Source organism: Heterocephalus glaber, unplaced genomic scaffold (genome assembly GCF_053883595.1).
Source record: "Heterocephalus glaber isolate CG9 unplaced genomic scaffold, H.glaber_assembly_v1.0 deba00001067, whole genome shotgun sequence".
NCBI lineage: Eukaryota > Metazoa > Chordata > Mammalia > Rodentia > Bathyergidae > Heterocephalus > Heterocephalus glaber.
The window spans coordinates 2,767,957-2,779,077 of NW_028258187.1; the positions used below are offsets into that span (position 1 = coordinate 2,767,957).

The 11,121-nt window shown below is 45.3% G+C and overlaps 1 long non-coding RNA gene across 3 annotated transcripts; it reads right to left on the minus strand.

Moving 5' to 3' along the window:
- Positions 1-211: 211 nt before the first annotated feature.
- LOC101710919 (uncharacterized) lies at positions 212-10,547 on the minus strand. Of its 3 annotated transcripts, none has more exons than XR_002390100.2 (4): positions 10,065-10,547; positions 2,316-2,494; positions 417-1,990; positions 212-336 (listed from the first exon to the last, which is right to left on the minus strand). It is a non-coding gene; the product is annotated as an uncharacterized LOC101710919 (long non-coding RNA). The 3 variants fall into 3 exon arrangements; XR_015450743.1 differs by lacking the exon at positions 212-336 and adding an exon at positions 9,079-9,187 and having other exon boundaries at positions 1,197-1,990; positions 10,065-10,540; XR_015450742.1 differs by lacking the exons at positions 212-336; positions 10,065-10,547 and adding exons at positions 9,079-9,187; positions 9,743-10,058 and having other exon boundaries at positions 1,197-1,990.
- Positions 10,548-11,121: the final 574 nt, after the last annotated feature.

Genomic DNA, 11,121 nt, shown 5'->3' on the forward strand with positions numbered 1-11,121 from the left:
GAACCTTGCAGTTTACCTGGCCTCCAAGTTCTGGGCTGAGCTATTCCAGCTGAGAGGAGGCTAACCTGGGAGCCACAGTGCACAGGGCCACAGACAGTGCTGGAAGCAGATCAGAATTAATCCGGCCAACACGTCCAGCCACAGGGCTGCACAGAGACAGGGCCCAAATACAGAGCCAGAGTTATGCAGGCAGACAGGCTTATGTGATGTCACACATGTCAGGTGGGTCCTGGAGAAATTCCAAGGTTCCGGAACACTGTCCCAAGGACAATGAGCTTATCAATCAGCTCAGAGGGATGGTGGGAATTGCCAGTGGATTCATGTCTGTGACGTCATCTAGGGTACAGGGAAAACCTATTGCAGAAAGCGATTCTTTTCGAGATGGTCCCCTCCCTGCCACACACATCTTTCCTCACCTGCTTATAGAGTGTTCCTTCCACCTTTCCATTCCATACTTCAATGTAACATTTTTGAAGTTTTCTTTGCCTGACTTTCTCTGGAATAAAGAGATTTTCCTTCCTAAGTTTACAAAGTCCTTCATATATAATCGTATACCCAAAGTGACCACCTTTGCCAAGCTAGAAATTGGTGCATATGTGTTGTCAAGTACGGGGGAGATTGCTTAGGAAAAGCAGCTCCATGAGCTACCATAAAGCGTGTATCATGACATATGCTATCTTGATGTGACAGGTAATCTTGATCGTCAACTTGATCGGATTGAGAATGCCTAGGAAATTAGTAAATCATACTTCTGGGTGTGTCTGTGACAGTGTTTCTAGAGATGATTGGCACCATGGGATAGCCATGATGCTGGGTGGCACCATCATGTAGGATGGGAGCCCGGATGGAACAAAAGTAGCAGCAGGAACTCCATTCACTGAGGCTCCTGCTCTCTGCTTCCTAGTGCCGTGAGGTGAGCAGCTATGACGGTTCTGCCTCAGCGATGGAGTTGCCCGACTGTGAAACGTAACTCGAGGTGAAAGAAGTCTTTCCGCCTTTGGATTGTTGTTCGGGTATTTAGTCACAGTGACAGAAAGCTGACAAACATGTTTGCTTTCACGTCTCTCTCCCTGATTCGGTTGCAAGCTTCTAGAGAACGGGAACCACGTCTTAGCCCCTTTGTAGCTGCTCCTTCATCAGCAACAAGCTCAGCCTGGACACCTCTTGGCTTCCCAGATGATAAATATTTAAGGAAAAGTAACTATCAGGTCTTTTCAACAGAAATAAACATAGATTATGCTATTTCCTAGTGTGTGTTTCATACTATACCTAAAAAATAAAGCATCTCTTTTTAACTAAAAGTAATTCTTTTCAAATCTGTTTTATTAGTGTTTTAAGCAGATTTCCTTCCTTTGCTAAGGATTTGATGCTCTTCCATTATTTTATTTCTTTCCTGAACAGAAGTCAAAGTGCACAATCGCACCCTTGTGCCAACCTCTGCCTCTCACAGAATAGATTCATCTTCTGCTAACCAGCAGCTCCCTTTCAAGAGGCAGAACTGGGAGGGGAGAAGGAACTAAGATGAAAGAGCCAAGTCACTTTAGAGAGGAACAAAGGTCACAGATCTAGAGATGAAGCTCAGTGTGAGCCTCAAATATGAGAAGGAAGAGAAAAAGGAACAGCAGGGGTTGACAGCACGATGAAGGTAACAAGCAGTGAAATGAGCAGACCTGGTTGAAGGGAACAGGTCAGAAATTTATATCACACCCAGCTGAACGTCCTCTCTTCTGGGTATTTGATGCATGGCCAGGGAGGGCTGTGGCCACACCAGGGAGCTCCACGGGACTGGACCGCCCGTCCCAGTGCACCTGGCGTCATCCGCAGGCTTCCTTCCCCTTGCAGAGCCCACAGGATGCATCCGGTAGTGAACTGCTAATTACTGCTCTGCTGTCTGCCTGTTGGAACTCAGTCTGGGCTCCTGATTCTGCTTTAATGATTCGAGGAACCAAGTTCTGGATACCACTGTATAAGTTAAGATCCAGGCCAGCAGCTGGAACGAAGGACAAAACAGTGGTGAAAATAAGAGCGGTTTGTGTCTCTCTGGAGCACTTTGAGTGAAGAGCCCAGGGTGGCCACGGAGGGCCCCTGAGGCAGGGACCGGGCCATGCCGTCTGGGCTGCTCTTCCTCCTCGACACAGCCTCGTCTCGGGGCTGCTACCCTGGCTCCCTGAACCAAACTCACCTTCCCCAGGCAGGCGGATGAGAGGGAGCACCGGAGGGCCTACCCCTTGGTCTGGAGGACCAAGCCAGAGGTTGTGGACATCATTCTGCTGACACCCATCCCATGCTCCGAGCCCATTCTCCGTCCTGCTCACCTCCGAGGGCAGAAGCTGGTCCTCGGCAGAGGGGCCACAGGAAGTGAGAAGAGGTAACAAGGGGCTCGGCCACTGCCTCGAAGGTTCTCCCTGGGTCCCTCACTGCCGAGGGCGGGAGAGGAGGCCAGGATAGAGGAGGGGAGCTCTGGCTGGGCGGGCCTGACGTTCCCGAAGCTCCTCTGTAGACCAGAAATACAGGGAGGTGAACACATTTGCAGAAAGGCTGAATTAAAGAAAGAGCGCTTGCTGCACCAGCAGCCTCAGGCACCCTCAGAGCACCACTAAACTTTACATTTTTTCTGAGAGGGCAATAGGTGACCTGGAGGCATTTTTCCTGTAGCTCATGTTCTGCTGCAGACAGAGAGGTGTCCTAGCGAGCACGAGCACACGGCCGCAACTCTCTTTACCCAGGGCCCCCGTTTCACCCCTGCTCTTCCCGAGTCCAGTCTTGCCTTGGACTTATGCTCCTGACAGCAGGCTGCCCGCCAGCGCTGCCTCAGGCTCAGTGCTGCCCCTCTGCCTCGCCCTGCTCTCCTCACCTGTGCCTCCCCCCACCCCCTCCATCGCAGGACGTACAGAACCTCAAGTAGCTTCTCACATCCCCATGTGAATCTGGTCCTGAGTCCAGGAGTCTCACTCTGAGGCCACTGTTCCTGTCTGCATTTGCCTGCCCTCCTGAAAGTGGAACTCGGAAATGCAGTGCAGATGTGGGTCTCCCTGTCCCTGAAGAATGGCCAGTGAGCCAGAGGAAGGGAGATTTCTGAACTTCCTGTTTTCTTAAGATCAAACAGTTGATTAAGTTTCCAGTTCTTTTTCTGTTATTGCATCATCAGCAAAGCAATAAACATTAATTGACTGCTTACTGAAGCATAATGATAGGCTTTGAAGAGAATAAAAATATTTACAAAAGAAAAGCTCAGGACTACAGGAAATTGTGGTCTAGATGAGAAAATTAAATTAAATTGATGTCATACTGACACTTGTGTTCCTGCAATGAAAAAGTCAAATCAAAAGACAATCCCTGCTTCTACCTCAGAGCCTTCAATCAATATCTTAGCACCTTCCTTGTAAGCACAAATGATCATTATTCATTTGAGGAAAATTCTGAATGCAAAAGATAGAAACAAAGAGGTAAAGTAACAAGGAGATGAAGTAACCATATAGAAACTCTGAAGAGAACAGAGAGAAATGTCAAAAACTATTTAAAAAGAAAGAAAAAAGATCACATTCCTAAAACAAGAGCACAACGTTATGAAAAGAAAAGAATACCATCAAGGATTCTTGAAAAGTAAGTCACGAGTTTCATTTTCCCCAAAAATCCAACGCATGGAATGATTGTATGACATAAATAAAGAAACTGTAAAACAGATTAGAAAAGATAAAAGGGAAAAAATAAAAATAGGAGGGAAAGAAAACTAATACCAGAAGTCACTAAGAGAAAATCAAGGAAATGAAAGAGAAATCAAAAGAAGAAATCAAAGAAATAATTCAAGAAAATTCCTAAACCAGACCTTACCAAGTACTCATCAAAGCAAAAAGGAAAAAAAAAAAAAGACACAGAAAGGTACATTATTGTGAAGTTTCCCGATACTAGGTTAAAATCCTTCAAAAAGTTAAACAGACGTGCTACTTCCAAAGCAGGGATCAGAAGAGAGCAAGCTTCTCAAGCCAACACTGGCAGTTAAGCCGGTGGGGCACGGGACACTTTTCAATAAACGGCACTGGAAAAGCCAGACATGCACATGCCGCAGAACGAATCTAGACCCTTTCTTTATACCATGTAGCAAAATTAACCCAAAGTGGATCAAAGACCTACACGTAAGAGCTAAAACTAAAGCTCTGAAAAGAAAATTTAGAGGACGATTTTCATGGTGTTGGAGTTTGCAGTGTTGTTATAGGAATGATACCAAAAGCACAGGCAACAAATGAAAAAATAAATCAATTAGACTTCAAATTAAAAACCGATGATACCATGTAGAGAGTAAGACAGCACGTAGAATAGCAGGCAATGTTTGCAAAGTGCATGTCGGACGTGAGATGGATGTGAGATGTGAGATGAATCCTCCGGTTATGTAAGGAATGCCCACAACTCGACAAGGCTAACCTGGCTTAGAACAGGCAGTGGGCTCAGGTAGACGTCTCTCCACAAGAGTCACATGCAGCCAGTCAGCTCTTCAGAGTCCGTGTCCCTTGTCACGTCACAATGAGATGCCACTCTAGACCCATTAGATTGGCTACTATTGAAAAAGAAAGGGGCTGGGGATCTAGCTCAGTGGTTCCACCGCTTGCCTTGCAAGTGCAAGGACCCAAGTTCAATCCCTGACACCAAAAAAGAAAGAAAGATAGAAAGATAGAAAGGTAAGAAAGAAAGAAAGAAAGAAACAAAGAAAGAAAAGAAAGAGAGAGAGAGAAAGAAAATCACTGAAATTATAGCGAAGACGGAACCTTAGCGCCTTGCTAGTGGGAATGTAAACGTGGGCACCCAATGTGGAAACCAGTTTGGCAGTGGCTCCAACAGTTAAACATAGAATCGCCATGTGATTCAGCTATTCTACTTTTAGGTATATTCCCAAAAGACTTAAAAGCCAGAACTCAGACACTTCTACACCCATGTTCATGGCAGCATTACTCACAATAGCCGAAATAGGGAAGTCACCCAAGTGTCTATAAGCAGATGAATGGTAGACGAAATGTGATATCTGTACACCATGGAGTATTTCTCAGCCTTAGCAGTGAAACTGATCTACGCTACGATGTGGGTGAACCTTGAAACATGCTGAGTGAACTAGGTCAGACATAAAAGGACAAATAATGCATGGCTCCCCTAATGCGAGGCATCTAGAATGGCAGATTCAGAGACACAGAAAGGACTGTGGTTACTGGCTTCTGAAGGGAGGGAAGTAGAGGATTATTGCATAACAGGAACAGAGGTTTTATTTGGGGGGATGGAAGTGCTCTGGAGACAGATAATGGTGACAGTCACACAGCAATGAGAATAGACCAAACCGTACAATTAAAACGGTCAGTTTCATGTTGTGTATGAACAAAAAAATACAAAAAAAGGAAAAAATGCCTTCAAATTTCTAAAAGCCAATAATGGTCAAATAATGTTTTATCATTCAAGTATTTTATCATTCAAATCAAATTACATTCAAGGATGAACATGGAAAGGTTTTAAAAAATCTACCTCCCATGAGCCTTTTGCTGGGAAACTTTAACATGAGGGAAGCAATGAGGGCAACCAGTTTAATGCAGTTTTAAGCTCAGCAGCAGCGTGAATACACACAGAAAGACAAGCACAAGGCGAGTCATGAGGCAGAAAAGGACCATCGGCAGCAAAGACCTACTGAGATACACAAAATAACAAAACGATACAAAAAGGAATATATTGTTTTTCAAGGTAAGAACAAAACAAAAATCAAGAAAATCTCTCAGAACAAGAAGAAGAACAATGTTTTTAAAAAGCTGATCAGGGCCAGGGATTTAGCTCAGTGGTTCCGCCAAAGCACAAGGAACCGAGTTCGATTCCCAGTACCAAAAAAAAAACCATAAAAAAGCTGATCAAACAAATGAGTCTTAGGACAAAAACAAAGAAAAATGAGAAGGAAATCCTGAAGGACAAGTAAAATTAAATTTTCAAAAGTGGAGCAAAGCGTGTTTCTTTGCAGGAAATGGCTCATGACAAGATTGACTCCTTTATGTGAAACTTCAGGACACCAAAAATAAAAGTATTAAAACTTTCAGAAATAAAGCCACCTAGAAAAGAATAAGAATTAATCAGCCATCGAGTTTCTCCAGCAGCACTGGATGTTCAAATATTTGTCTTCAAATAGTTTCCAACTGAGAGTTCTGTACACGGCACTGTACCAAGTAAGCAAGTCTTTGGGCAGAAACCTCGTCTCTTCTTAGGAAGAAAAAGGAAAATTCCTTAGACCAATTAAGTTTATGAGAGTTCATCTGAGCAAAGAAAAACAAAACACAATTCACGTTCCCAACATGAAAGCACGTTCTGAGAACTCCGGCCACACTCACAGAGGAGCGGAAGGGAGGTGGACAGAGCCGTATGACTGGCTGCAGCCTCACCCATGGAGCAGGCCAGTTGCTGCTGCTCAGTTATGAGACAGGGCTTCCTGCAACCAGCCCAAGCTCCGGCACTGTTCCTGAGCTCCGCATTGGTTATTTGGGCCCAGAGCGGGAACCAAGTTCAAATCAGTGGCCTCTTACGCTTTTATTGAACAGAAACTACTTGATGATACACAGCAAATATCAGGGAAAACCAAAAAAGACCTGACACGGAATCCAAAGCCCCCACCTCAGAAGAGAAGAGAAGAATTCTCAGACCCAAGCTGGGTAGTTCGCCTAAACCAGACCAAGGACTCAAGGAGGAGGCTGGACTCGGCAAAAGTCACTACAGAGTGGATAAAACGAGTAAAGATTGGGAAAACTGGAAGAAATGATCCATTATGAGAATACAGAATAGAAAATTAGCAACTCCAGAAAAACAGAAAGCTATCCAAGAACGACAGAGATCAAATATTACACAAACAACATCTTGAGATGTTCGGTAACCAATGCACCCTAAAAAGGAATATCCCTTTGACCATGAAGCCAGGAATGTTTCATTTTAATTAGCCCGTGGATCTTTCCACTGAACACCCAACAAAGAAAGTAACCCTGGCCCTCAGCATAGCACAGAACAATCAAAATAACACAAAGCATGAACTGATTTTTAACTTTTAGAGTCAACTCTGAGCTCAGCACAGAGGAATCTGTCATTTAGAAGTGAATGCAAATGTTAATTTCAACACAGTGTAAAAGTGTAAAAATGGAAACATTTTCCCAGAATGTGGGATGAAAGGGGTAGAGAAAAAAAAAATAGAAAAGATAAAGAAAGTACCTTCAGTTTTTGAAACAGAAAATCAGATGATTTTCAGACAAAGCTGACATAACAAGAAATAGAGATCTTAGAATATTAAAGATTAAAGTTTCAAGGTAACTTAATACCAGAACTAAAACTACAACAGACTTTTGAAGAAAGGAGACCAGAGAAACAGTGTAATGTGATAAGACAAATGTCCTGTGTTCCTATCAAGGATTCATCAGATATAATCCATAGATAGTCAGATATGGCATGTAGAGAAGTAAAGGGCACAGCTGTGTCACTTGATCATTGGGACACCTGCTGAGGAAAGCATTATGAGGTGACTTCTGTCAACATGTGGAAGTCATGGGCGTGCATGTACAAACCTGAATGGTAGCGCCCGCACCTACTGGGCTACGTGGGCTGTGTGTGTACTTGTGTTATATATATATATATATATGTAATAAGCATGCATATATATAAGGCATATTTATGTATATATACTATAACCTATGGCTTGTAGGACCATGGTGAAATGGAATAAGTAACACAAGACTGAGCACAAGACAAAATGACGTATTGAGAGACGCGGTAATCACGGCATGTATGAGGCTGCCAGGTAACGGGTCAGACTGTTTGACAGTGAACTTCTATGGTTTGCGTAGAAGCAGCACCTCAGTCAATAGCACAGCAGCCGGGAGGCCAGGCAGCCTCTCCACGGACGCCCACCGTGTTGCACCGTGACGTCGGCCTGGCTCCGCTGTGTTCGGAGGGCCGCTGTCGCACATAGGGTCCGAGGCTGAGCCCGTGTCCTCTCGCGAGGCGCGGCTGCAAGACGCATTGCTCAGACCTTGGCTGCGCCTGGAACACGGGCCCAAGGCCTCGCGTCTGGGGACCGGGTGTGCTGCGGAGGGTAGGAGGCGGGAGGAGCGCTTGTCACCATGAGCTGCTGAGGGAGCAGCCTGGCCCCTCCGAGGCCCCCATCGGGAAGCCCGCGGCTGAGCTTCACTGTCGCCCGAGCCACTTCACTCAGGTGGCCTCAGCTGACCTAGCCAGTCAGGAAGCCTCGCTTCTGTGGGTGTGGAATGGCCCGGGGCAGACATGATGACCCAAGCCCAACACCGGCCACCTTCCCTCGAGAGCCCGGCTGCTTCCTCCAGACCGGCCTGTGGCCTGGCTCCCTTCTGACCGAGCCTGCAGGTCCGTTTCCCTTGGCTTGGCATCAGGGTCTGAGCACCCTGGAAGCCCAGAGCTGAGGGAGATCTGTTCGACCTGCCCCACACCGGGTTCCCGGGGCACGCTGCTCACACAACCAGGTGGAGGCCAAGGGATGAGAGGGCCCAAGGGAGCAAACATTCGAGGGGCCTCAGAAAATTAAAAACAGAACTTCCATATGATCCAACACTCCCGATGGTGGGCATTTATCCAAAGAAACTATCTTGAAAAGATGTCTCCTCTCCACATCACTGCAGAACTATTCACAACAGCAAGACATGAAAATGACATAAATGACCCTCAGCAGGTAAATGACAAAGAAAATGTGGTGTGTACAGACAATGGAATATTACTCAGCCTTGAAAAAGAGGAAAATCGCACTATATATGACATCGTATGGACTAACCTTTCGGACATTCGGCTAAGAGAAATCAGACAGTTATAGAAAGACAAATCTGCATAACTCCACTTAAATGAAGGATTTAAATAGTGAAATTAATAGAGTCAAAGAGTGCAACATGGTTGTCAAAGACTGGGGAAGTGGTAAATTACCAATCAATGGGCATGAAGTTTTAGTCTAGAAGATGAATAAATTGTGGAGATTTTCTACACAGCAGTGCAACTATAGTCAACATTATTGTATTATAAACTTTAAAATTTGTTAAGATAGTAGATCTCAAGACTTACCAAAATAAATTTTTTGTTTTTTTTCTTTGAAACAAGGCCTCATATGTAGCCCAGGGCAGCCTCTTGATGCTACTGTCTCTGCCTCCCAAGTGCCTACCCTCAGGCCCAGCTAAAATAAAAATTTTGTTTTAATGGTATGCCATTTATTCATTTTTTTAAAAATCTATTGAATAATAAAAGACATAGGTGGAGGAAATAATACTGAAGTAAGAAAAGAATATTTGTCGAGCAGTTACTAAGTTCGTCCCTGTATTACATGCTTCACATATATTATCTTAGCTCATCCCTTGCAATCAAGCCAGTTAGTTTTCTTCCACTTCATTTCAGAGCTGAAGGACACAAGACTTAACCCTAAAACACATAGCCAGGAAATAAGGCCGGGTTCAAGCCTGCTGTGTCTCTCTCTAAGCCATGCTCTAACCACTGTGCGCTACTGCCCGGCAGCGAACACCAGAGCCCTGTGACTCAGGACCCCTCCTCCTGGTGGTCTGGAGCCCCCAGGGGGGCCAGACCTCCCAGTCCCAGCTCTGATTCACTCCCCCGCCTTTCCCTGTAGCACTCAGGACCCCACTGCTCCCTGTGAGCCTGACTGACCCAACCCACTCATTAACCCTGCAAAATGTCACCATCAGGAAATCCTTTGTCTAGCACGAGCCCTTCTCACCCGAGCTGAAGCTCATTTCCTCTCGTTCTTCAAAACAGAGATGAAAAAGAACCAGGAAGCCAGCATCCAACTACTGTACAGCAATCCTCTCTCTCTCTGTCTCTCTCTCTCTCTCTCTCTCTCTCTCCCTGCAGTGTCTTTTCTAAGTTTTCTGTTATCATAACGTCCCCTTTCCAATCCTGAATACACCTTGGTATCCTCCAACACCCTACGAGAAGTTGCTGTCATTTTATTTGGAGACGTCCTCCTCCAAAATCCTCATTTTAGACTTTGAACCTCAAGTGGTTTTTGTGACAAGGACTTAAAAGCAAAGATTAGTCACCTGAGCCTGCAGAAGTCCAGGGCTTAAATAAAACAGGACAGATGCTGGACGCCTCTACCTGCGTGTCTGTTGGCTTCCTTTTGCTACCTTAAACTTCGGGTCAGAGTCCTGCCCAGCACTGTCCAGGGATGTGTTAATCATTCAAGGAGTGTTTGCTTAAAAGCTGCTAATACAAGGTTGATGAGTCCTAAATTTTCCTAATTCTCCTTTTCCTCTTTGGGGGCTATTGACTTACTGCACTAAAGACTGGTCCTCACCCTGTCCGTGCTGGCATGGAAATGGTTGACCACATTCCTGAAAAAGACACTAGAAACTAAGTTCTTTTGCCCCAATAAAGACTTTCATCCCAAAACTCCTACTTGCCCCCCACGAGGTGGACACAGTTACAGAAGAAGCGACCTCCCCTTTCCCCATAGGAATGACGTGGTGGCTTCACAGTGGGGACTTGCAGGAGGGCCCGACTGCTGATGCACTTCATTCCATCTTGGCCCTCTGTGTCAGTTTGTCTTTGGATTCCAGGAACAAGTCTGATCGATAAACACCACGTGACAGGGGCCACAACTACCCGGGCAGCGGCCACTTCCTACAGCAGACAAGCGTCCCCCGACCAGTGCTGAGATACCAGGATCTCAGATGTGCCAACCCCAGCCCTTGCCTTGCTTCCTTCTCTGGCAATCCCAAGACTCTTGCCAGTTCCTGGAAGACAGGGCAGAGGGCTCTGGTGCCCCTGTTCCTGCCCAGTATGATCACTGGAAATGGATTCCTTTCCTCCTTCACCATTTTTTCAAACTGGTCTTTCAGAGTGAGGGGCGACCTGGTCTTTTGGGACCACTCCCTTCAGAGTCAAGACTGTGGCCTGGGATTCCGGAACTTTTTTTCCTTTTAAAGACATTCTTGATTAATTTATCAAAGTTAGCATTTCTAATGCATCTCCAAAGCACTTCCTTTTCAGCAAGAGACTTCATTAAGCACTAATAGCAAAAGTAAAAGCAATCATTAACAGGTGAAAAAGAGACTGACTCATGTGTTCAGATCTCTAGCAGACGCTGTCATAATA